The following is a 6,000-nucleotide window of genomic DNA, read 5'->3' as shown; positions in this document are numbered from 1 at the left end:
GGAACCAAAATCGTGGAAACTATATATTTGATTTTGATTATTGACATGAGAACATACATATTTGATAAAAAATTGTATTTAATTTGAATTTTCGATAAAAATGTATATTTTGAAAAAACCATCCAATCAATTTTACAAATTTTGTTATCTAATGTTTAAGAAAATACTTAAGCTTAGATACCATTATGTTTTAATCCATAAACAAATTTTTTAGTTTTTGTTTAAGTTATAGATTTTACTTAACCTTTTCATAATATACGATTTATGAGGATAACATATTATATTTATTCTGAGGATATCTGGCAAAACAATGATTTCCTTTTTAGACTAGTACTTGCCAAACATCGACGGACGGTGAGGGAAAGCGGATTGTCATACCAGTAGTCGGTAAAACTATTTGTTTGGAAACCATGGGAAACGCAGATTCTTTGATGCAAACTTTCAACTTATAATTATGTAAATCGGTGCCCATGAACACGAACTTCTTACCGCAGAGGGCTGCACAAATTGTCGAGCAGCAGATGTCACTCGCTGGCCTCTTCCTGACCAAACAGTTCAAAGAAGTCACTTGTGGCAGTTGTTTGGAATCATTTGGTTAAGGGGTTTCTGCGGGCCGGACGACTTCACTGGGCGGAATGGGGCGCAATCTAAATGCAAATGGACGGCCAATGACTAAATGTGAGCCGCTGGCCCAAAAAGCCACGAAGCCATAACCAGGAATCTCTCGCATAATACAGAGCAGCCAAAGAGGAAAGGGGGCTGGAGTGGGTTAAATTCGGGGACGGGATCGGGACTGGTACCGAGTCACTCAATGTAGTTTCTGTTGGGATTGCCATGTGCATGTGTACGTGCCACGTAAGTGTTTGAGTTCGACATTTGGCACAAAATTCATAAATGCTAATTTCAACACATTGCGCACATGCTACAAATATGAATATTTACCATAACTACGCAAACAGACGCACGCACACGAACACTCACACGCTCGAAGGCAAATCGGCTTCGATTGCCTGGGATCCTTGGATCCTTAGCCGCCAGGACACTACCCCTCTGCCCACCAAACCAGTCAGCCCACTTCCAACCCACTCTTTCCATCACCAAACAGCCTGGCACTTGCCTTTATCGACCAACACTTTGCTTCGGTTTCAACTTCACTCGGGTTCGGGTTTAATAAAATCCTTTTGCAAAATGAAGCAATTGTGCATTTCAGCCTGCTGCTGCCTCGCACAGATACACTGGAAAAAGTCATATAAATAGGCAACATTCAGAGAACGTTTTAGTTGGAATTTTCAAGAGAGTTTTATTCTAGTGATTTTTGTATAGTATTCTTACTAATATTTTGTCTAAACGAATAAAGAGGACTTTTTTATTTATTTTAAAATTTACGGATGCTTCACATGTTCTACAATTATTATTCTTCTATCCTCTCTGTATTGTTTTAATGGTGGCAATAGTTAGAACTGATTATAATTAACATGTTTTTGTTATTAAATTAATCATATATAATCAATAACAAATCTTTGCCAAAAGGAGTGTCATACAATTAAATTTTATTCAGATTTTGTATTAATTTTTTTTTTCTACCTGCACAAATGTGAGTATCAATGACTGAGAATAGTGGGTGGGTGAGGTAGTTTTGGGCCAGGCAAATATGCGTCAAAATCGCACAGACGCACAGTTTTTGAATGCCAAATGGAGACAGGATGGGAATGCATTACGTTCATAGGCATACAATAGTCTATATTTGTCTACTTGATGCCACAGATTGAGATTGGTACTGTGCCGGAGCCTGAATCCGTAATTGGCCACTTGGCTACCGACTCGGCGCCACTTGCCACTCTTTTGGTTTTCCAGGAGATGAAAACATTGCCCCGGAACCACCGCACTTTGCCGTTAAATTGGAAAATTTCTTTCAATTGAGCAGCCGATGGCCAACAGACGAGGCCACCACATTATTAGTTCAAACTTGGCCGGACCGTGCGACTAATGAGTTTCTAATAGGCCGGAAAGTGGCCCCTACAGTATGTTTCGGTCCTTCAACGGGCATCGGAATCTAATGAAAAAGTCGGTTATTCGCCATATGCTGCAGAAATCACTACTAGTTTGTGAAATTTTTAGTTCTTGGATTCTGCATGCAAATTATCCTTATTACTTTTTGCCAACTAGTTGTCAAGGTAATCTTAGGGTACGACAAAATGTACTAAAACCTGTTTGTGTTTATTAATAATGTTAAATGATTAAACCAGATTAATAATACATATTTAAAATTTGTACAACAAATAGTTTCAAGTTTAATTGAAGTTTAAGAATAGTTAAAATCCAGACTCTTATAATTCAAATTAAATTTCTTTCTAATATTATTATTTTTTTACCTATTTCAGCGCTAATCCTTTTAATGCGAAATTTATTACTTAAAATCCTTTTATAATAATAATAAAATAAATAATAAAATATGAATTTAATTTACTGGTAGGTTAAACTCTTAAAGCCACAGTTATTATAATCTTTTTTGTTGCCTTAAGTAAGAATCTCTCGCAGAATTTAATTGTATCCAAATTTGCCTTTAGACATTTGCCCTTGCTGGCCCCGCCCAAGATGCGAGGTTGATGTGAAATTTGAATTGCAAAGCTCGACAGCTGGCGAATCGAAAACGAACTATGAGAACGTGTGGTAACCCCAATCCAATACCCAATGTTTCTCCGGCTCATCGTTGCCTTTTGCCGGCTGAGTGTGGCAGGATCGGAATGGGAATGGGAATCCGAAAACGAATCTGATTTAGGACCAAAACCAGGACCAGTTGACAGGCCAGACATCAAAGGGGCGTAGTTCGAAGCAATGAATGTGTGGATGAAGATTGACTTTCGAGGCAAGGTGTTGCCGGCGACTCAAAGTCGAATGCAAATGAGCGGCAGTCGCTTAATATGCAAATTTCGAATCCATATTTAAAGGGAAATTGAGCTAGTTCTACGGTTGCTGCAACATTTTGATGGCCGTAATTTGGGCAAAAACAAAATCAAGAAAAATACAAAAATGCATCGCATATTTGTGCATATTACTGGAATGTTTTTCATTATGCTGCCAATGGGGCCAAAAAAAAAAAAAAAAGGGAAGAGAACATCAAATGGATGCCAACCATGAACCAACAGTACGCATGAGTGTTCTAAGTGGGTGAACCTACGCACACACCGAAAGTCGCGAGCATGTATTAAAAATATCTTGTAGATACTTTAGAAGCGGCGGAACTGAGAGTTCAGTAGCTCAAAGCTAGAAGTTGAGCTGCGAGCGACTAGAAATCGGCTGCAGCATACGGAATAAAAAATAAGATGTTGGCTGCAGCCGCTGAAAAAAATGTTTTTATTACATTTGGCGAGCGTATTTTACGCTACTCACGAAATACTTGAAAAGCATCAGCAGCACTGAGTCAAAATAAATAAATATCAAAGCGCATACAAAAAAAGGGAAAGGGGAGGTATAATTCCAGGACCCCAACCTAGCGAAAAGAAAGAACCCTCGGTGAAAAATAAAAAACGCCAGCATCAGTCACACTCCCGCACAAAGCCACGCGCATCAAAGCGTATTCACAAGTGGTCCTCGGCGCCATACTAATTCTCCAAAGACCATATCCAAAGGATATTTAGCCGGCAGTCCCTCGACTTTCTTTTCGCGGACCTGAAGGAGTTGTCTAGGAAACTTTGCTGCCAGCTACTCAAGTCGCTGCTCAAGTTGTTGGTCGTGCCCCGCGCAAATACAAGAAGCTGCCACGGCGGAAGCATCAAAAATTCCGGCAAAAAAATTAAATGGAAAATTGAATAAAATGGGGAAAATAATGAAAACGCAACCAGATACTTGCCATTGCCTAGCGGATCGGATAGTAAAGGGAAGCCTTCAATATATGAACTCCCGGAAAAGCCGCTCAAATCAATTGAGTAAATAAGTTTCCAATTGCGTTTGTCATTCAAATAATATTTGATGTGATTGCGTGGTTACTGGTTTAAATAAAATAGTTGTATACCAATAACACATGACATTGCTAGCAACAAAAATATACGATATATTAAACTTAAAATAAAGTAAATTTTTCACACTGAAGTTTACATTTTATGCTAATCCTAATGTAATTATTTCTTTTATGGATTCAACAAAAAAAGCTTTAGTCACATTTATGAGAAATCTTAAAAACCTGTAGAAATATATATTTTAAAAATACAATCAGACATCTATTTTTATATAAATAAAGAAAATATACGATATATAAAAAATAAAGTTCAAAACTAGTTTTAAGTAAATTTTAAAAAGGAAAAATTTATACGTTAAATCCAAATGTAATTAAATTATCTGTTTAATGACTTAAACATAAAAAGCTTCAGTTACATTTTCAGCAATTATGAGGAAACTTAAAAACCTCAAGAAATATTGGGAAACCATTCCCTCTTGAGAAATGGAGAGCACAATCTGACATCTGGTAGCGGAATTCGGCGACCAACAAAAGCCCCTGAAAGCCCTCTTGAGCTGTCCTGTCGCCATTTAATACATTTTTTCAGTAGGATATACTTGGCACTGCCTTTCCCTTTGCTGGGCGTTTTTCACTCGCGGGTTTGGCTTTGGTGTTCGCTCTGCGAATTTTCCTTTTCTGAATGCAGATTATGTTTTCATTAAATTATGGTAGCTATGGATACTTTTATACAATCCAAAGCTACTTCAAACGCGAGAGTGGTGCGTGCGAAGCAGTTGCGACCCGTCGCCGCAGACTCCGCCCTTCCAGCTCAACCCCCTTTCCTTTTTAAGGTGGCAGGACACCCCAAAGAAACGCCATAATGTTCCCATAATACAAATAAAGAATTGCTTGGTGGGCAGTGAATACATGGAAAGGGAATGGGATAGGATATGGCGGGTGCAGGGCTCCAGAATAGTCAAAGAAAATCGTAGTTTATTTTTATTACATTTACTCGTATTCCAGGTCTGCCATTTTTCAACACACATTCGTTTCCATGCATTTGCATGCGTCGCGATCGTGACATGTGCGAAGCAGCGAACCAAGCGGAAACGGAATGGCCATCTCCCCATGCCTTAAAAAAAGGTATTTTAGTTTTTGTAAAATGGGGCTCACAAACAAGCATTTAACTTATATCAATATATGTAATTTATCTTTATTAATGCCCCTTATTTAATAATTTTCGAAAAAATTCTGAATAACAGTTGTTTCTTAAACAAACAAAATATTCTTATTTTTTGTATTAATAATCACTGCAATGGGAAGCAAAGTTAATAATCTGTATTTTTAATAGTTGATAGGTAGAAATTAGATGACACCTTTACTTTAAGATATCAGTAAATATAAAATAATATTAATATTTAAATGGCAAATTTTTAGTTCTTAAGATAAACAAATAAATTACTCAATCAGGCTCCCCATAAAGATTAAAAGCGATAAAAAAAATTATATAAAACTGTTTGAAAGGATATTTCTAACTTCGGACAGTCGAAGTTTTTCTTATTTTATCGTGCTGAATTGACACGATGCATCGCTGTCTGTGAACGAGATGTGTGTAAGTTTTTCCTTCAGCTTTTCCGGGTGTTGTTGTTAGTGCGGCACGTACATTTATTACTTTTCCCTTTCTCCTCGCTTTTCAAATACATTCGCCAGCTCTGGGAGCAAGTGCGATTCGCAGTCTCCTACAGATGCATGCAAAACGGTATTCATTTTTTATTGCGAAAATGTAACGTGCCGCATGCGAATTGGTTGCTTTGACTTGCCCGCCATCCTTTTTGCCCACCCCACTCCTCTTTGCAAGGGAAAAAGTCACTCCGGCAGCCTTTTCGGCTCCGCCATCGCCATCGCTTTTAATGTTAACTTTTTCTGCGCCCCACTTGCGAAGAAAATATGAAAAATATTCGTAATAGAGTTGTTTGAAATGTACAATAAGCATTCAAGTGGCTTCGCGAATGCCGGGTATATTCCAAGGAGGGTTATCCTTGGGGGAACAACCCCAGTGTGGGACA

The sequence above is a fragment of the Drosophila gunungcola genome, assembly GCF_025200985.1.
Source record: "Drosophila gunungcola strain Sukarami chromosome 3L unlocalized genomic scaffold, Dgunungcola_SK_2 000002F, whole genome shotgun sequence".
Classification (NCBI taxonomy): domain Eukaryota; kingdom Metazoa; phylum Arthropoda; class Insecta; order Diptera; family Drosophilidae; genus Drosophila; species Drosophila gunungcola.
Note: the sequence above shows the minus strand (reverse complement) of the source record.